Genomic DNA, 22,202 nt, shown 5'->3' on the forward strand with positions numbered 1-22,202 from the left:
CATTTGAAAAACAGGCCTATATATTTACAGCCAATGAATGTCTGAATAAAACAATGTGAAGGTCACAGGACAAGGAAGACAGCTGTTTAATAAATGGAAGCAGGATCCATACAAAGAAGAATAAAATGATTCTTATTTACCATTTAAAAAACCAAAATGGGTTAAATAGTTGAGTCTAAAGCCTGACATTATAAAATTGTTAAAGAAAAAGGCCAGGAAGGATATTATATGACTTTATTCTAGTCAAAGACTCTTTTAGACAAAATCTGCAACATCACAGAAAGAAAGCCAAACATAATCAAATGGGATTTTGCTTCTTAAAAAGCTATATCACAAGGAAATATCAACAAAGTGAAAAGATAATATATACAGTGTAAGATGGCAGAAAATATCTTCAAATTATACATCAAACAAAGGGTTAATATTCAGAATTCATGAAGAATTCAAACTACTAATAACCAAAGTAATCTCATTGAATTTGTTGATTAGCTTGGGGAATACTTGAAATCTTAGTAACAAGCTATTTTGATCCACGGTCATGCAGTATTTCTAAAATTTATTCATGAAACTGTAGACGTGTCTGAGCAATAGAGTGTTTGCCTAAAATTTATTCACAGCCTCTTTTGTTTCCTTCAGGGAAATTGGACAGTCTTCTTCACATTGATTTGACACATTTATTTTTTAGCTATAACCCCAGATATTTTATCATTTTTGTTTAGCTTGTGAAATGTGGCTTTTTGTATGCTATCTTCTCCTTCTGTTCTTTAGGAAAACCATTTTACTGTTTTTAGAGAAATGATGCTTGCTTATTATGAAACAGCAATGCAGTGCCAGAATGAAAGATATAACATCCCTTGGAATCCAACAATGCTAAATAACTAAACTCTCAAGCATGAGTCAAGCTTCTTAGGAAACATATGTGTTCTGCTTTGTTTTGGTTTTTTGAGACAGAGTCTCAGTATACAGACTTGGCTGGTCGGAAACTTATTATGTTGAACGTGTTGGCTTCAAATATCAAAGAGACAAAACTGATGTGCAAAAGCTGTATGCAAATAATACATCATTCCTATATAAGGTACATAAAGACTCACAGATTTGAGTATTTGTGGGAGCATCCTGGAGCTTTGCTGACCCTATGGACTGTATATGCACACATGTGTTCATATGTCTGCAGCATGCATATAATTGTTTCTTTTCATTTCTTTCACATTTTCATGTCCAGTCAATGTGATTGTCTTGAGCCCTTATCTGTCTATAATTCAATTTCTAGTCACATATTTGTATTGTATGCTGTTTCTGATTTCTTGTTTAAGAAGATTTTTCCCTGTGTTTTGGCAGTGCTGGGATATTTGTTACTTCTATAAAGGTCGTTTTCGGTTTTTTTTAAAAAGATTTTAGTTGTTTATTATGTATATACAACATTCTGCTTCCATGTATATCTGCATACCAGAAAATGGCACCAGATCTCATAATGGATGGCTGTGAGCCACCATGTGGGTGTTGGGAATTGAACTCAGGACCTCTGAAAGAGCAGCTGGTGCTCTTAACCTCTGAGCCATCTCTCTTGTCCCCTCTTTTTCAGTTTTAGCTCACCATCTTTCTGTTCACAAAAGTCTGTGATTTTCACATCTCATTTTTTGTGCTGTTGTTTTAAGACAAAATTGTATTCATTTCAATTGCTCTATGGCTCATAGTACTTGCTTAGCCATTTCTACTCTTTAGGGTATTTTCTCCTTCCTTAGATTCATAGTCTTTTACCTGTTAAATAGAATCAAGAGCTTCTGAAAGGTGAGAACGAAGTGCAGACCTTCCACTCTGGATTCTTTCTGTTCCTAGGCTGGGCCTTTTTGAAGATACCCATGGAATGTGCTACTTTTTTGTTTCTTTGTTGCTATTGAACTCTATTCCACTTCTGGGGTATTTTTATTTGTCTTAGGGCTTCATTGCTGATGTTGTTTTTTCCCTGCTTTAAAATAAAACAAGAGAGGTTCTCTGAAGCAGCCTTTTTCCTCTATTTTAACACAAAAGCATCTTTTAGTGTATTTTCTAGTTGTTTATTGCAGGTATGTGCTATGCTTTCTAAATTATGATGTTTTATCAAGCCATACAAACAAATCTTTATTATTAGTTCTAAGACTTTTTCAGGCATGATGATGCATGTGTTTAATCCCAGCATTTGAGGGTGGAGGTAGAAGGATCAAGTGTTCAAAGTCTTCACCTACATAGTGAGTTGCCTTCTAAGATACAAGAGAATCTGTCTCAAAACAGCAAAATTAAAAATGTATCAACTGACTCCAATTTTCTTAAGAGAAGAAAGATATTGTACATACATATTGTGTGTCAATGACACTCTAGTTCTTTTCCTTTTGATGCTTTATTTCATTTTGCTCATAGTCGTATGGCCAGACATAGTCTTACATACATCATACTGTTCATTTATTACTTTTGTCTTATTGCATATGGAACAAAACCTCTAGAAAAATGTTGAATAGTAAAGCAATTGTAGACATCCTTATAATCAATCTGAATCCTGATTATAATGGGAGTGCTTTGAATGGCTCATCCTCAAGTATGTTCCCGCACATCTCTTATGCAAATCATTTGCCAAGTTAAAGAAATTTTCTCTGTACCAGGAATTCTAAGAGATTGTTCTCAATAATGGAGGTTTAGGGCTGGTGAAATAATTTAGAGGGTAAAGATGCTTGCTACCAAACTTGATGATCTAAGTTTAAGACCTGGGATCTATATGGTGGAAGAAGAGAAATGAATTGGCCCATTTGCCCTCTAACTTCCAAATGCATAGACACACATAAACACACACACATATATATAAATAAATGAATGTAATATTTTTAAAGAATGGATGCCTAAGGGCCAGTTGTTGGATTAAACACGTGCCTTTAATCCAGCACTCAGGATACAGAGGCAAGCAGATCTGTGTGAGTTCGAGACCAGCCTGGTCTACAAAGAGAGTCCCAGGACAGTCAAGGCGACATAGAGAAACCCTGTCTAAAAACTAAAAATAAATAAAAATTCTTGACTCCTTGCAAGTTGGAAAGGCTTTCTTAAAGAGAAATTTGGAGTCATCCACAGCTCCCAGGCTGAGCTCAAGTAAACCACATGTCTTTTGAACTGCAAGGAAGAGGAGACTGTCGCTGAGATGCTCTACTATCACTTTTTGCATTCCAACTGCAAATTCCTGTCCTCTGTGCTGCTGTAAGCTGCCCATTGAAAATGACACTTATGAAGGGACAAGGCTGGGAAGCAGAAGCAGCACCATCTGGTAAACTTCCATGGAGCCATGGGGCCATGTGCTCATGAGGCAGGTAGGGCTGAGAACTCATTCTTCAGAACACCTTCCTTTTACACCTCAAATCTTCATTTTTCATAGGACATTCCTTATTGTTTATTTTCCTGTTCAGATTTTAATTCTTTTTTAAAATTTATTTTGTTTATCTACGTGTGTGTGTGTGTGTGTGTGTGTGTGTGTATTTGCATGTACATGCAGTTGCCTGAGGAGACCAAAAGTGGGCTTGAATCTCCTGGAGCTGAATTTGCAGGTGATTGTGAATCACCAATATGGGTGCTGGGAACTGAGCTCCAGTCTTTCACAAGATCAGCAGCAGGTGCTCTTAACCACTGAGCGAGTTCTCAAGCCCCATGGTTTGTTTTTGTTTTTGTTTTTAACTATTTAAGTCAACTTTTTATTATAATGTTTTCATGATATATGGTTCAATTTTGTCTGAACTTTCAAGTTGGTAAAAACTTGGGAGTTTTTAGCCAGGTGTGATGGGGTACACCTTTAAATCCCACCACTCTGGAAGCAGAGGCAGGTCTCTGTGAGTCTGACACCAGCCTGGTCTACATAGTGAGTTCTAGGACAGCCAGGGTTACATTGGGAGACTTTGTCTTGGTTGTTTTTTTTGTTGTTTATTTGTTTGTTTTGTGTTGCTGTGAAGAGATGCTATGGCCATGGCAACTCTTACAAAGAAAACATTTAATTGAGGTGATGACTTACAGTTTCAGACTTCCAATCCATTACCATCCTGATGGGGAACATAGCAGTGTGCAGGCAGAGGTGATGCTGGCTACATCTTGCCCAGAAGGCCGCAGGAAGTCGGCTGACTGTCACTCTGAGGAAAGCTTCTTGAGATAAAGAGACCTCAAAGCCGGCCCCCGAAATGACACACTTCCTCCAAAAGACCACACATCCCAGTAGTGCCACTCCCTCTGACACCCATTTTCTTTTAACCAGCGCAGAGACCATGTCTCAAAATTCAAATTGTATTTATCCCTAGTACACGAATGGACTTTGGGAACCCACTCAAAATAAAAGGATAGTCTCTAAGCCTAGACACATGGGTGAGGGTCTAAGCCCTGTTCCAAATGGTATGACAGACTTTGAAGATTCCCCAGTGGAAAGCCTCACCCTCCCTGGAGAGCAGAAAAGGGATGAGATAGGGGGGCGGTGGGGGGGCAGGGAAGGAGGGGAGGGAGAAGGAACTCGGATTGACATGTAAAACAAGCTTGTTTCTAATTTAAATTTTAAAAAAATTACTTAAAAATAATTCAAATTGTGATTTGTACTTCCTTATATTTTTTCAATTGTCTTCCACATATGTAATTATAGTCTCTAATATTGTTCATTGTCTCCTTTTTTCCTTATTCCCAATTGCCAAAATTGCTCAGATAAACTCAGTTTGTATTAGTCAGTAGTACTATGATTTTATTTTGTTTCTCTTTTTATTTTCATTTTATCTTTATTATGTTCTTTCTGTTTTCTTCAAATTACCTTTATTGTTTTTCTGCTATGTTCATGAAGTTAGTGCTTATTATACTCATTTATCTTAAATTTTCCTTGTTTTCAAATATGTATGTGAGTATAGAAATGACTCTTGATAACTATAACTTCATCTTACAGGTATTAATAGCTGCCTTTCTTATTGAGTAGGGTTTTTCATATGTGTGCTAATGTCTAATTTTATTTCATTGTATTATGTCACCATCCCTTCAAATATGTAATTATGCAATGAACACAGGTAGAAGTATTTCAAGTGGTAGGTCAACTTGGGTTATATAAAGAGCTTAAGCTCAGGGCCAACCTGGACAAGCATAGTATGACCTTACCAAAATAAATCCTTCCAGTGTTTATGACATCATTCAATTTCATTATCATTATAAGACTTATCACCTAGTTATCTATGCTTCTCCTAATTCCTTTCTCTAGGTTATTATGTTCTTGGAAACAGGCATCACTTCTTATTCACCATCACATTTTCAGTACCTAAAACAGGGGCTGGGATAGTAGTCACTCAATAAATCATTTTGAATAAATAAATTATAAACAATGAATGTGACTCTTCAGATTCTTGGTTTTTTTTTCCCTTAGAAATTGGAGAGTTTCATTGTCGAATGAGAGTGTTCTCAAAAAGGGACAAAGTTTATAAACCAAATACATTTGCAAAGTTGTGGATTCCCAAGCCAGATGAGGGACAGTAGAGCGTTGCCCACACACAGGACATCTCTGAGAGCACGGCAGGAGTGGTGCTACTCCTTACCCAAATCAGGCTTGGGCCTACTCAACTCCATAGAGACAAAGGCTGTGTACTTCACCACCGGGGGTCCCAGGATGCAGAGGAGCTGGGGAGCATGTGTTACCTGGGAGACTGTTTGGGAGGACATCTTGTAAACTTAAATGGCAGGGCTAGCTTATATAGTCAGGGGGTGAGGGCGTGGGTAAGAAAGAGGCCAACAGAAGAAGTGCTGTAGTGTGGGCAGGGGCTCTTCAACCATGCCAGTCAGATTAGCAGATGGCTGGCTCATGATTTCTGAGAAGCCTGTTCCTTAGGCGGGAGGGCAGAAAGAAGCTTGATCCAGGCTGGGGGACCCACCAAATCATTTGGGTTTTAGTTAATTCCAGATGTAACAGTTGACAACCAAGAAGGGCCATAATAATCACCAACAAGTTATCACACTGTAGTTTAGCAGGTTATTTTCTAGTTTCTTTGAAATGTTAGATTCATTTATTTTGTGTTTGCCTGAAAGTATGCTTGTGAACCATATGCATGGAGGGTGTCATAGAGGTCTCAAGAGAGTTACTATGTGAGGGCTGGGAAGACAACCCGGGTGTCCTCTGCAAGAGCAACTGTGGCATGAGTAATAAAACCCAGAGACAGATATTGGGGTTCTAACTGGAGATCAGAAAAGCAAAGCAACCAGCCAGTAGCTCTTACCTCTACCAAGGCTGAAATGAAAATCCTGTTTTCCCTGTTCGGAAACTGATTCTCACATGAGACCCTTTGCTTCTTCCTTATATACCTCTCTAGTGCTGGGACTAAAGGTATGAATAAGCTCTGTTACTCTTTTAGACTGATTCACTCTTGTGCAACCCAGGGTGGTGTTGGACTCACAGGAATACATCTGCCTCTGTCTCCTGAGTCCTGGGATTAAAAGTGTGTGCCACCACTGCCAAGCTTCTATGGCTAACTACTGTGGCTGGATTTGCCTCCTCATCTTCAGTGGCTTTATTAGATCATAAACAAGGAACAAGTGCTCTTACCAGCTAAGCCATCTCTTCAGCCTCTTTCCAGCTCCTTGACACACATACATTGAAGACTTATTCCCAGCTACTCTTGTCTTCAAATTGGTTTATTGATGTATACCTTCCCAAGTATTTAAATTCATTTTGTGATGGTAAAGTTCTATGAGCTTTTGTTTTGTATGTATGATTTATAGTCTGGGGTCGTTGGCTTTTGTTTTAGAGACACGGTTTCACCATGTAGCCCATGGACACAGCTCTTCCAACCACAGCCTCCTGAGTTCCTGTATTACAGGCATTTATCTCCACACCTAAATTCTATAAATATTGACAACTGTATACAGTGGTGTAACTACTACCATAACCATGATACATAATAATTTAGTCACCCTCACCAAATTCCCTCATACTGCAGGTAGTCGATCCTCTCTCCTCAACCTGGAAGTTATAGTACGAATTTTGCTGTTTTCAAAATGTCACATAAATGATGCCAGTGTTTTAGAACCCATATTTCACTCAATATAATGCTTTTGAGTTTCATTCACATTATGGATTAATTGGATAGATTAGTTCATCTTTATTACATGTGCATAGACAGCAAAATTTGCCAATTCATTCATCAGTTAATGGACACTTGGATCTTTTCCAGGTTTAGCTAATTACCAACAAAGCTGTTTCGAATATTTGCATACAAGTCTCTGTGTTAACCTATGTTTTCATTTCTACTGTGTAAATTACTTAAGATTTGGATTGTCAGGCAATGAAAAAGATGTATTTAATCCTATTTTAAAACCTGTTTTTAACATGTCTGTTCCATCTTACATTCCCCTCAGAATCATGTGAGATGTTTGCTTTGTCCAATATTATTTTGCACTTGGTTTTGTTATTGTTGTTGAGACTGGGTTTCAAGTAGCCTAAGCTGGCCTCAATCTCCTCATGTACCTGAAGATAACTTCAAATTTCTGATCTTCCTGCCTGCACCTCATTGTCCTGGATTTAGAGGCATAGACCAGCACACCTAGTTTATGTAGTGCTGGGGACTGATACAGAGCTATTGTATATGCTAGGCAAGTGCTGTAGCAGCTCAACAGCATCCCCAGTCCCAGTTCATTTAGATATTGTGAACACAGGTCCTTCATTAGCTTTGTTGCTTTACAAGTACCTTACCCAAGCCTGTGGTTTTGCTTTTCATTTTCTTCACAGTATCTTGAGAAGATTTTATTTTTTAATTGTTTTCAGATTTTTTATATGAATTAGAAACAAGATTGTTTTACATGACAATCTCAGTTCCCTTCTCCAGCCCATCCTACTCTACCACCACCCCCAACTAAAACCCTACCTATCACATACCCTTTCTGCTCCCCGTGGATGGTGAGGCCTTCCATAGGGTGTCATTAGAGTCTATCATATCCTTTGGGATAGGGCCTAGGCCCACTCCCGTGTGTCTTGGCTCAGGGGGTATTCCTCTCTGTGGAATGGGCTCCCAAAGTCCACACCTATGCTAGGGATAAGTACTGAAATACTACAGGAGGTCCTGTAGATTTCCGAGGTTTCCTCACTGAAATCCATGTTCCTGGGGTCTGGATCAGTCCCATGCTAGTATCCCAGCTATCAGTCTGGGGAGCAAGAGTTCCCCGATGTTCAGATCAGTTGTTTCTGTGGGTTTCACCAGCTTGGTCTGGACCCCTTTGCTCTTCACTCTTCCTTCTCTGCATCTGGATTCCAGTTCAGTTCAGTGATAAGTTGTGGGTGTCAGCTTCTACTTCCACCAGCTGCTGGATGAGGGCTATAGGGTGGCATATAAGTCAGTCATCAATCTAATTATCAGGTGAGGGCATTTAAGGTAGTCTCTCCTCTGTTGCTTAGATTGTTAGCTGGAGTCATCTTTGTAGATCTCCAGACATTTCCCTAGTGCCTGATTTCTCTGTAAACCTAAAATGTCTCCCTCTATTATGGTATCTCCATTCTTGTTATCTTCTATTCTTCCCCTTACTCAACCTTTCTGCTCTCTCATGTCCTCTGCATCCCTCCTCCTCTTCCCTTCTCATTCTCCTAGCTCCCTCCCTTCCCTTCCCGTGTTCTCAATGTGCTCATGGCATCTTGACCCTTTTCCCTTCTCCAGGGGACCATGTATGTCTCTCTTAAGGTCCTCCTTGTTTACTACCTTCTCTGGCAGTGTGGATTGTAGGCTGGTAATCCTTTAATCTATGTCTAAAATCCACAAATGAGTGAGTACATATCATGTTTGTCTTTTGGGGATTGGGTTACCTCGCTCAGAATGGTTTCTTCTAGTTCCATCCATTTTCCTGCAAATTTCAAGATTCCATTGTTTTTTTTTTTCCTGCTGAGTAGTACTCCATTGTATAAATGTACCACAGTTTCTCTATCCATTCTTCGATTGAGGGGCATCTAGGCTGCTTCCAGTTTCTGGCTATTACGAATAGTGCTGCTATGAACATCACTGATCCTTGTTGTATGAGCGTGCTTCTTTTGGGCATATGCCTAAGAGTGGAATTGTTGGATCTTGTGGTAGACTCATTCCCATTTTCTTGAGGAGTCGCCATACGGATTTGCAAAGTGGCTTTACAAGTTGGCACTCCCACCAGCAGTGGAGAAGTGTTCCCCTTTCTCCACATCCTCTCCAGCATAAACTGTCATTGGTATTTTTTATTTTGGCCATTCTGACAGGAGTAAGATGGTATCTCAGAGTTGTTTTGATTTGCATTTCCCTGATGGCTAAGGATGTTGAACACTTTCTTATGTGTCTTTCAGCCATTTTAGATTCCTCTATTGAGAATTGTCTATTTAGTTCTGTACCCCACTTTTTAATTGTATTGTTTGGTGTTTTGGAGACTAGTTTCTTGAGTTCCTTGTATATTTTGGAGATCAGCCCTCTGTAAGATGTGGGGGTGGTGAATATCTTTTCCCAGTCTGTGGGCTGCCGTTTTGTTTTGCTGACTGTGTCCTTTGCCTCACAGAAGCTTCTCAGTTTCAGGAGGTCCCATTTATCAATTGTTGACCTCAGTGTCTGTGCTACTAGTGTAATGTTCAGGAAGTGGACGCCTGTTCCAATTAACTCAAGGGTATTTCCCACTTTGTCTTCTAATAGGGTTAGTGTGGCTGGGTTTATGTTAAGGTCTTTGATCCATTTTGACATAAGTTTTGTGCATGGTGATAGGCTTGGGTCTATCTGTAGTCTTCTACATGTCCGTATCATGTTATGCCAGCACCATTTGTTAAAGATGTTCTCTTTGTTCCAGCATATATATTTGGATTGTTTGTCAAAAATCAGGTGTTCATAGGTGTGTGGGTTAATATCAGGGTTTTCAACTCTATCCCATTGGTCTACCTGTCTATTTTTGTGCCAATACCAAGCCGTTTTCAGAACTATAGCTCTGTAATAGAGCTTGAAGTCAGGCATGGTGATGCCTTCAGAAGTTCCTTTATTGTACGGGGTTGTTTTGGCTATCCTGGGTCTTTTGTTTCTCCATATGAAGTTGAGAATTGTTCTTTCAAGGTCTGTGAAGAATTATGTTGGGATTTTGATGGGGATTGCATTGAATCTGTAGATTGCTTTTGGCAAGATTACCATTTTTACTATGTTGATCCTACGTATCCAAGAGCATGGGAGATCTTTCCATTTTCTGGTATCTTCTTTAATTTATTTCTTTAGAGAGTCAAAATTCTTATGGTATAGGCCTTTCACATTTTTGGTTAGTATTACCCCAAGGTAATTTATGTTGTTTGTGGCCATTGTGAAGGGTGATGTTTCTCTGATTTCTTTCTCTGTATCATCTGTATATAGTAGGGCTACAGATTTTTTTGAGTTAATCTTGTATCCTGCCACTTTGCTGAAGGTATTTATCAGCTGTAGGAGTTCCCTGGTAGAGTTTTTTGGATCACTTATGTAGACTACCATATCATCTGCAAATAGTGAGAGTTTGACTTCTTCCTTTCTGATTTTTATTCCCTTGATCTCCTTTTGTTGTCTTATTGCTCTAGCTAGAACTTCAAGAACAATATTGAGGTGGTATGGAGAGAGTGGACAGCCTTGTCTTGTCCCCGATTTTAGAGGAATTGCATTGAGTTTCTCTCCATTTAATTTGATGTTGGCTGTAGGCTTGCTGTATATTGCTTTTATTATGTTGAGGTATGTTCCTGTTATTCCTGATTTCTCCAAGACCTTTATCATGAAAGGGTGTTGGATTTTGTCAAAGGCTTTTTCAGCATCTAGTGAGATGATCATGTGTTTTTTTCTCATTCTGTTTATATGGTGGATTACATTGATGGATTTTCATATGTTGAACCATCCTTGCATCCCTGGGATGAAGCCTCCTTGATCATGGTGGATGATTTCTCTGATGAGTTCTTGGATTCGATTTGCCAGTATTTTATTGAGAATTTTTGCATCACTGTTCATGAGGAATATTGGTCTGTAGTTTTCTTTTTTGGTTGTGTCTCAAGGTTATTGAAGCCTCATAAAAATAGTTTGGCAATGACCCTTCTGCTTCTATTTTGTGGAATACTTTGAAGAGAATTTGTATTAGCTGTAAGTTGAATTTCTGGTAGAATTCTGCACTGAAGCCATCTGGACCTGGGCTTTTTTTGGTTGGGAGACTTCAGATGACTGCTTTCATAAGGGGTTATAGGTCTATTTATGTTGCTTATCTGTTTTGATTTAATTTTGGTAAGTGAAATCTGTCCAGAAAATTGTCCATTTCCTTTAGATTTTCAAGTTTTGAGGAATATAGGTTTTCGAAGTATGACCTGATGATTCTCTGTATATCCTCTGTGTCTGTTGTTATGACCCCCTTTTCATTCCTGATTTTATTAATTTGCATGTTCACTCTTTGTTGTTTGGTAAGTTTGGATAGAGGTTTGTCTATCTTGCTGATTTTCTCAAAGAACCAACTCTTCATTATATTGATTCTTTATATTGTTCTCCTACTTTCCATTTTATTGATTTCAGCCCTCAATTTGATTATTTCCTGGCATCTGCTCCTCCGGGGTGTATTGGCTTCTTTGTTTTCTAAAGCTTTCAGTTGTGCTGTTCTCTAGTGTGATTATTCTCCTGTTTCTGCATGTGGGCACTTAGTGCTATGAAATTTCCCCTTAGCACTGCTTTCAAAGTGTCCCATAGGTTTGGATATGTTGTGTCCTCATTCTCATTGAATTCTATGAAATCTTTAACTTCTTTTTTATTTCTTCCTCGACCCAGGAATTGTGCAATTGGGTGTTATTTAATTTCCATGAGTTTGTAGGTTTTCTGTAATTCGTGTTGTTATTGAATTCTAACTTTAAAGCATGGTGGTCTGATAAGATACAGGGGGTTATTTCAATTTTTTTGTACCTGTTGAGGTTTGCTATGTTGCCAAGTATGTGGTCTTTTTTCCTCATGGCACTGAGAAGAAGGTAAATTGTTTTGTATTTGGATGGAATGTTCTATAGATATCTTTTAAGTCCAATTGTGCCATAACTTCTATTAGTTCCTTTGTTTCTTTGCTAAGTTTCTGTCTAGTGTTCCTGTCCAGTGGTGAGAGTCGGGTGTTTCTGTCTAGTGTTCCTGTCCAGTGGTGAGAGTGTGTGCGGTTTTATGTGTGATTTGAGTTTTAGTAATGTTTCTTTTACATACGTGGATGCCTTTGTATTGGGGCATAAATGTTCAGAATTGAGATTTCTTCCTGATGGATTTCTCCTGTGATGAGTAGGAAGTGACCTCCTTCATTTCTTTTGATTGACTTTAGTTTAAAGTCCAATTTGTTGGATATTAGGATTGCTGCCCCCGATTGTTTCTTGGGTCCATTTGATTGGGAAATCTTTCCCCAACCTTCAATTCTTAGGTACCATCTGTCTTTGAAGTTGAGGTGTGTTTCTTGTATGCAGCAGAAGGATGGATTCTGTCTTCTTATCCATTCTGCTAATCTGTGTCTTTTTATAGGGGAGTTAAGACCATTAATGTTGATGGATATTAATGACCATTGATTATTGTTCTTTCTTGTTTGCTTTTGATTTGGTGATGGTGGCAAGATTATGTGTGGGATTCTATCCCTTTTTCCTTTTGGCTGTTGGTAAATTGGAATTATCTATTGCCTGTATTTTTCTGGTTGTAGTTAACTTCCTTGGGTTGCAGTTTTCCTTCCAGAACTTTCTGTAGGGCTGTATTGGTGGATGTGTATTGTTAGAATCTGTTTTTTTCATGGAATATCTTGTTTTTTCCGTCTATAGTGATTGAAAGCTTTGTTGGTTATAGTAGTCTGAGCTGGCATCCATGGTCTCTTAGTGTAGGTAGAATATCTATCCAGGACCTTCTGGCTTTCAGAGTTTCCATGGAAAAGTCAGATGTAATTCTGATAGGTTTACTTTTATAAGTTACTTGACCTTTTTCCTTTGCTGCTCTTAATATTTTCTCTTTATTCTGTATGTTTGTTGTTTTGATTATTATGTGGCAAGAAGACCTTTTTTTGGTTCACTTTTGGAACACCTTTTTTTTGGTGTTCTGTAGGCTTTTTGTATTTTCATTGGCATGTCTTTCTTTAGGTTGGGAAAGTTTTCTTCTATGATTTTGTTGAATATGTTTTCTGCGCCTTTTCTTCACCTTCTTCTATACCTATTATTCTTAGGTTTGGTCTTTTGGTATCTCATATTTCCTGTATATTTTATGTTGGGGATTTGTTGGACTTAAGATTTTCTTTGGTTGATGAGTCTATTTCAGCTAGTGTGTCTTAAATTCCTGAAATTCTCTCTTCCATCTCTTGTATTCTGTACAAGATCTTGTATTCTGATCTTTTACCCAGCCTTTCTATTTCCAGCATTGCCTCAGATTGTACTTTCTTTATTGTCTCTATTTCAGTTTTTAGGTCTTGAACTGTTTCCTTGAGAGATATCTTGTATTTTTGGTTTGATTTTTCTTCCATTTCTTTAAGGGATTTTCTCACATCATCTTTGAGGCCCTCTATCATTTTCATGAAGATGCTTTTAAGGTCATTCTCTGCTGGTTCATCTGCATTGTGATGTTCAGGTCTTGCTGGTGTATGGTTCCTTGTCCCTGGTGGTGTCATATTGGGTTTTCTGTTGTTGAATGTGCTTTTACATTGTCCTTTTCTCATCCTTTCTTCTGATGGGTGTAGTAGGAGTCTCTTCCTCTCCTGGTGGTTATGGGACCAAGGTTCCCTTCTGGTAGATGCAAACAGATCCAATACTCTGATGTCTGTCCTCTTCTCGTGGATGGAGGTGGCACTGTTACCGGGGCCTCGGCAGTGTCCAGGTGTGTTGTTGGATCCTGCTGCCGAGTTCATATCCGGTGAGCAGATCCCTGGCATCAGATGTCTACGAGCAGGGCCACCTAACCAGAAGATTTTAATTTTGATAAATCCAGTTTATTGGATACTCATGGTTTTGGTTCTCTGTGTCTTAACAAAAGATCAAAAAAAGATTTTTATTATTTCTATACATTTTATCATTGAAGCTTTTACATTTAGGTTGGTGACACATTTTGAATTAACTTTCATATAAACTATTGAATCAAGGTTCATTCATCTCCATATCTCTGTCCAATTATTTGTTCCACCACAACTTTTGAAAACATTTTTCTCTTTCTCTGCTGAGTTATCTTGATGCCTTTATTTAAAATCAGTTGACCAAATGTGTGGATCTAATTCTGTACTCTTCATTTTGGCTCATTGATCTGTATGCCTATCTTGTCCTCCAAACCACATTCTTGATATCTGTGCTTAACAAAAAGCCTCAAAATCAGATACTGTGAGTTCTTCAATGTTGTTTCTTTCCCTAAATGTATTTGGCTATACCAGGCTATTTTTAGAATCAACTTGTCAATTTCTACCCCACAAAAAAGGCCTGCCTGGATTTCATATCCCACAAATTTTCTTATGTTATGATTTCATTTATCACTCAGCTCAACATGTTTTCAAAACTCTATTTTATTTCTTCTTTGAACAGTAAGTTATTTAGAAATATATTTCCTGGGGCTCAGAGGTTAAGAGCGTATAGTGCTCTTCCAGAAGACCCAGATTCGGTTCTTAGCACCCACGTGGTGGCTCACAACTGTCTATAACTCCAGTCCAAGGTATCTGATGCACTCTTCTTCCCTCCCTGTGTACCAGGTTGGTACACAAACATACAACAGAGGCAAACACTCATACACATAAAAACAAAATAAAATAGAAATATACCTCTTAATTTCAAAACATGCAGTGACTTGTAGGTTTTTGCTTAATTTCTAACTTTATTTCATAATGGTCAGAGAATATTCTCTGTGCTATTTCAATCTTTGTATGTTGTTGAGATTGCTTTACATCCTTTGTCAATTTTGTAGATTTTTTCATTTCTAAAGAGAAAGTATAGTATCTAATTTTAGAGAGTATATTTGTGTATTCATTAGTTATATTACCATGATGAATTATGCTAGTCAAGAAATTTATATTCTCACTAATTTTGTCTTATTATTTTACCAATGGTGAATTTTTTATTCCCCATCATATTCAGGCAATAAATCACTATATAGCAATAATAGTGAATAAATTATATTCTCATGCAACCAGATGGGTGATTAATGAAATGATAATGTTGAATGTGAAAAGGGCAGACACAAAGGAGTACTTTCTGGATGTTTCCATTTAAATACAATTCAAAAAAAGAGACAAAACTGATCTATGTTTCCTTAAGTCCAAACAATGACTGCACCTGGCTTGGGAAGAGGACAGCTATGTTGAGCATAGGATTCTAGTAATGGTTTCTTTCCTAATTGGTTTCTAGCCAGACAAATGTGTTTGTTTTGGGAAAGTTATCAAGGTGTCTCTTTGTAATCTCTGTACTTTGAATGGTGTTTTGAAAATCAATCCAGACATGGTAGCACATGCCTGTAATCCTAGCATGAGGCTGGAGCCAGAGTAAAATGGAACCATAATGTTTTTTTCTTCCTAGCTGGACCTATTTTAATCCACTCAACACTGGGTCCCAGAAAGGAGTAGACTATTCTAATTGATGGTTTCCAGGTGGGGTGTTTATTCCTGCATCTTTTTGTTTGTATGTATGTTCCAGGAGTTCTACAAAGAACCTGTGTCATTTAAATGTCAAGGAAAAAATAAAATAATACTACACATAGTAAGACAGCTCCTTATCTATTTCTCATGTCACAGAACAAAATACTACCACTTGTGGTCACTACTAAGTCATCATCAGGTCTCTTTACTCTATAAGCCTAGTGTCGCCCCCAAAGACAAAAAATTGAAAGCCTTCCTGAGACTGAGTTTCTACATCTTTAAAGAGATGGTGCTAATACTCCTTCAAAGAGTACATCAAATGCATTCTGTCATTACTTATGTACAAAGGGCTAAAATCTGACCATTTAATCCCCAGCCTGTTAAAGAGGCACACAAGCAATGCAGGGGTCCCTTAAGGAAGCAGGGCAATATGTAGTTTTCCAAAATCACAGGGCACTTGGGAAATAGGGCTCCAAACATGAACTGGATACATTTGTTCAAGTGCCTTGAATGCACACTGGGAAAATTTAGAGTCCTTTGTTAGGTAGTAGATTTCCTCTGGTAGTATTTATGTAATGCTGGCAGAGCTATCTCTGAATAAACTTCTCTGGGAAGTTATGGGTTAGAAAATCTTAGAAAGAGATAATGGTACTTGGGAGATAACATTTGGAATCACAGTTATCTCCAGGACAATCTCTTCTCCAATGTGACTAAAACAACAAGGAAGAGAATGGGGAGAAAGAGGAGGAGGACAAGAGGAAGGAGGAGAGGCAGAGGGAGGTGAGGGCAGCAGAGTTAAGTCAAACCAATGATACGAAGAGGTCTCTGCAAGTGGAAGGATTACTGAGCTGAACAGATTGCAGGCAAAAGGTGGAGGCCTGGCTCTTGGAATTGATTCCTTAAGCCACTAGTATCATGACCAGTTAGCAATTTAAAAATAGTGTCCACTGGACCTAAGGGGCTGGAAGGTTCTATAATAAAATTTGGGAGGGGTGAACACTGTTTACAGTGGATCTGTCTTGGCTATATATAGAGAATCGGGCCATGGAGAAGCTGGCAGTGGCCTGGAATAAGAGGCTAGTCCATAAAGACAGTTCTGCTTCTTCATGGTCACTTTGTTCTAAAGCCAGAACATGATGTGGCCTCCATCCATAACCCTCAGCAAGAAGGGAATGTAGATCAGCTAATTTTCTTCTTTTTCTTTGCTTTGATGACTCAACTTGAAGCTTCAAGTAAAAATGATCATTTTAAAAACATTTTTTCTTCCAGGGTCCAATCTCAATCTTGCAACTTAATTTACCTAAGACATTACAGCATCTTCTCTTATTAAGATGTAAACTAAGGCTTAAGAAGGGTTATGGCACATGGGCAGCTCAAACTGTGTTTTCCTCCCTGAGAGCCTTCTCTACAATATGGACAGATCCAACCAACCTTGTCTGAGAAGAACTTGTAGGAGATGCAAGCATTCAGGAGGCAGAAGTGGATAGGAGTTCCAGAAAAGCCCAGAGCACATAATGGGGATCTGTCTCAAAAACAATCAGCCAGCCATGATGACACACATCTTTAATCCCAGCACCTTGGAGGCAGAGATAGATGAAATTCTGTGAGTTTGAGGCCAGCCTCGTCTACATACCAAATTCCCCACTAGCCAGGGCTACAGAATAAAACCCTGATTCAAACAAACATACTCTTTGTAGTTAAGGAAGTGGCTTGGTGGTGCTGCTCTAACACCTGAAAGGATTCCCAGCATTTCAAATAAATAAATGTACTTTGTATCATCTTCTGATTTTCATTTTGGTCCTATGGATTGATTCATTCATGCTAGGCGAGTACAATACTGCTGAGCAATATCCCCAGCCTGCATCATGATTTCTGTTGGTCTTTTTGTTCATTTTTAAAAACTGATGAAGTAACAAGTTTCCTTATAGCATTTCCATGAATACTTTTGTTTTTGTTGAGCTTTAGCCTCCACACCCAACCTTGCTCTCTTCCTGCAACTCCTGTTCCCAGTGACCCCGCTTCTGCTTTTTTGTTGCACGTTTTCTTGGGCTCTCTCTCCTCCTCAGTCCTCCCTTAGGCCCCCTTTCTGTTTGCACACCGTGTCCCTTTCTTCTTTCACGACAGACAGGCACACACACACATACGTAAAAATTAAAATCTAAGCTCTACATATTAGAGAAAGTGTGGTTTTGTCCTGAGTCTTTTTATTGGGGGGGGGGGATACAGGGTTTCTCTATGTAGCCCTGGGTATCCTGGAACTCACTATGTACATCAGACTGGCTTTGAACTCACAGAGATTCTCTTGCCTTTGACTCCTGAGTGCTGAGATTAAAGATGTGTGCCACTTTGCCCAGCCCAGACACAATTTCCAGTTTCATTTATTTTGGTGAAAAGCATCATAACTTTATTTTTATTTATAGCTGGACAAAATTCTGTTGTGTATATATCAGCTTACACATGATTTATTCATAATCCACTTTTTGTTTCTTTGTTTTGAAATCACATGGGAGGTTGTGTAGGTCTGTGCACATGCGCTTATAGGTGTCTGTGGAGGCCAGAGGACCAGCCACCCAGTGTGGGTGTGGGGGAACTGAACTCTGATCTTCCGAGAGAGCACCATGTGTTCTCAAATGCTAAGCCATCTCTCCAGGCTCCCTTTTCTATTTATTGAAGCTGTCTATGTTTATAATATTATACAAAACACTGAGCACAGCATGCCTTAGTTCTCAGCATGACATCTATGTATCATATTTAATAAGTGTCATTCCGTGTCTTTAATTAAATGCCAAGAACAAATAATGGAAGACTAGTAACACTGAGAGTGGCGAAATTCACACGCATTTCAAATGAACATAGGAAAATAAGTATTCAATGAAATCATAAAATCTACACATTTTTCCTTCTCATTTAAATGCTGTCAAGCTTTTCGAGCAGAATATCTTACAAATTACAAAAGACTTCTCCCCCTAGCTTAGTCTTAAGTACTAGCTACTTTTACCTGTTCAAGGCCTGAACAGGAAGAAAATCATAGCAACTTTAAATAGAACATTAGGTTCCTTTAAAAAAGAGATCAACTATCTGTGCAGTGGTAGTGCACACCTTTAATCCCAGCACTTGGGAGGCAGAGGCAGGTGGATCTCAGTGAGTTCGAGGCCAGCCTGGTCTGTAAAGTGAGTTCCAGGACAGCCATTACTGTTACACAGAGAAACCCTGAAAGATGATATGCAAATTTATTATGCATTCCTTTTTTTAAAAAAAATTTTGAGGCAAATTTTCACTGTTGAGCCCTGACTGTCTCAGAACTTGCTATGTAGAACCAGGCTGAACTTGAACTCAGAGAAGCCCTTCTGGATTAGCTTGTGAAATACAGGGTAAATACTAGTCCTAATATGAAAACGACTAGGAAGCTATATGAAAAACAAAAAGTTGTTTAAACTGAAGGAACAAGATGAAGATCTCATCCTCTACCAAATTTCCTCTTCATCAGAAAATACGAGGCATAACTGAAGTAATGACCCTGACAGGTATAGTGACAATGACAAAGACACTAAAATAGAGCCCAAGTTTGAGAAGAAAGAACCACAAAAGGGCAAAGCAAAGACTCGGGTAAGTTTCAAGCAAAGAAGAATTGAGCACATTCAGAGCAATTCTTAGGCTAGCATAGTTGAGATTGAATGGACACGTGGATATTCAAAAGGCTGACCTCTACAGACATTCCCTAAGGAATCTACAGGAGGGTCCAGAACTGCAAGGGAAAGGATGGAAACCTCCTAACCCTTCCCTGTAGATGGTGCAGTGATTCCAGAGAGCGCTCCCATCACTGAAACTATCTTTACTGGCTTCAAGCAACAGAGCCTCAGTGGTCAAAAGGATAACCGGACATTCTGAGCAAGCACTTCCTATTCTGCCAATCCATGAATTCTCATACACAGCCAGAAGAAAACCAGAGAGCTGAAGTGGGAGAAAGCAAAGCAAGCAAGAAAGAAGAAGCAAAAGGGATATTCTTAAGGAGCTGTTCCCCTATGGGGCATCTGTGCCAACAGGAATTAATGCTAGTTGCTACAGACCAACCAAAGGGGCCGCAGGCCCTCCACGACAACTCAGATGATTTCAGGATGGGGAATCATTCTCATTTAACTATGTCCCTAAGCCTGATCCCTTGGCAAATGGCAGGTCAGAGAATAAGGAGAAGGGACATTCCATTCCCATGTGTATTAAAGTGTTGCTGTTTGTTGTTGAAGAAGTGTTTTGTTTTGTTTTTGCCTATCAAGCTACAGAAGCCAACCAAGGAAATCCCTTCTCTAATTTTCTTCAAGATGCTAAAATATCTGACTTAAGATATCATTTTGGCAATTCAACTTGATCTCCTGGTTTTGTTTGTTTGGTTGGTTGGTTGATTTTGGGGTTTGGGGGTTGTTTGTTTGTTTGTTTGTTTGTTTTTTCAAGACAGGGTTTCTCTGTGTAACAGCCCTGGCTGTCCAGGAACTCTCTGTGTAGACCAGGCTGGCCTCAAACTCACAGAGATCTGACTGCGTCTGCCTCCAGAGTGCTGGAATTAAAGGGGTGCACCATTACTGCCCAGCTGACCTCCTGTTTTTTATTAACTGTGCAGGAAGACATTTGTGTCTGTTTATTGACTGAAGAACTAAAATTGTGATTTCACCTCAGTAAAGTTAGTGTGGCATTGAAAAGCAAACAAGACACATACATGGACTTTGTTTCAGTATTTTGGACTTTGGAGACCACCATGTGCTACATGAATAATCTTTTCTAGCTCCTGAACTTCTTTCTCGGCTTTATTTTTATGTGGACATCATATGTCACCACGTTGTTCTGTGTCCTTGGAAACTAAGGCAAAACATGGTGATATAATGTGAAGCTGCACATCCAATACTTGGAATTCTTACAGAAAAGATTCGTGACTTATTCTCTGCTGAGTAACAATGTTACAGATGTGAATGAAGGTCAGTGGGCCACGTGGTTGTTTCCTGTAATGCAGCTGTTTGTTGTGCATGGAAGGTACAGCAATAAGCGCTACTTCATTAAGAGCCATTTAAATACACTCAATTTTTAGCCATTATCTTTTAGGGCAGCATATACACCTGTTTTAGAGAACTATAGCTGACTGTGCATATTTGAGAACACTGTTAAGTAGTTATAAGGCTGTGGTTGGAATCTTGTACTTTTCATTTACAGTCAAGCATTTATCCTGTCAATACATCTTATTGTTGCATCATCTTCTATCTACCAAAACATGTGTATATTTTTGAGGGATTTTTTGTTTGTTTGTTTCGTTTTGGATTGGGGAGAAGTGTTGAGGTTTTTTGTTTGTTTTAACCATATGCTTGCTAATGTGATTTGATTTTTTAAAGAAGCATTTGTTTTTTAATTACACGCGTGCGCGCACGCGCGCACACAGACACAGACACAGACACAGACACAGACACACACACACACACACACACACACACACACACACACACACACACACACACACACACACAGCAATCAATCCTATGTCATTTAATTAGGGACAATGACGGCAGCTGCCACCTGGTGTTCGAAATCAAAATTGCAGTTCTGAAAGGCTCAGATCCTGAAGCTTTTCAAAGGAAACATGAGAGGGGGAAGGAGGGGCTTAGACTGCTGACTGAAGCCAGATCTTTCCAGAATTTACAACCCACTAGCAGCGATTCTCTAAACACTAGATTTTCTACGGTCTCTAAGCCCCAAACTGGATATTCACTTCCTGCCTGAACTGAAGAGAAAACTGCACGATTAATTTGGAAGACGTTTGAGACAGAAAATCAAAATAATTGTTTTGATCTAAATATACTTTGCTCAACAAGTCAATATATTATGTATACACTTCCAAAATATAATAGTTGTACATAATTTTTGTCAGTTGAGTTACATTTTTATTTTTACACTTTCAAATCACTTTTACATTTATTACTATTATTATTATTACTATTATTATTATTATTATTATTTGTGTGTGTGTGTGTGTGTGTGTGTGTGTGTGTGTGTGTGTGTGTGTGTACATGTTGCTGTGCCTTGCCTCAGTGTATGAGTGTAGAGATCAGAGGACAACTTGCATGAGTCACTTCCCTCCTTTCATCCTATGGGTTCTGTAGGACACATGGGGGTCTTTGTGCTCACAGAGAAGCGCTAGGGAAATCTGAAATGTTAACCACCGGGTGGTGTTCTATCAAAGGAAGGGATACACAACCTGCTACCTGCCCAGAAGACTGGGAGTGGATTTAGCTAATAGCCTGGTGCCCTTTACACTGTCTGTATGGCCAAGACCACACAGAATCCTCCCCCAGACCCTTACTGTAAATTTGTTTTTCTCAGTCGATCTATAGAACCTGTTTTGTGAATCAACACAGGCTACTTAATCGTGTTGAACTGAACCAGCTTCTTGTCTCCCTGAAATTGTTACTCTGCTAGCTGTGGTGGTCTCAGAGACATCCCCCCAAAGCCCACATCCCCACATCCCTCCTCAAGGGTCCAGAGATCATGTCACCCTACCTAGTGGCAAGATCCTTTCCTATTTAGCCATCTCCCTAGCACCACATCTCTATCTTAACCTATTTTCCTAATTACAAGCTTTCCAAAAAGACAAAAGGAGGTATATATGGAAACTGAACCCTGTGTGTCTT

At 39.0% G+C, this 22,202-nt stretch overlaps 1 pseudogene; it reads left to right on the forward strand.

Annotated features, from left to right (window-relative positions):
* Positions 1–19,900, forward strand: part of LOC100753009 — a 29,568-nt pseudogene extending 9,668 nt beyond the window's left edge.
* The last annotated feature ends 2,302 nt before the right edge of the window (positions 19,901–22,202 follow it).

The sequence above is a fragment of the Cricetulus griseus genome, chromosome X (assembly GCF_003668045.3).
Source record: "Cricetulus griseus strain 17A/GY chromosome X, alternate assembly CriGri-PICRH-1.0, whole genome shotgun sequence".
Lineage (NCBI taxonomy): Eukaryota > Metazoa > Chordata > Mammalia > Rodentia > Cricetidae > Cricetulus > Cricetulus griseus.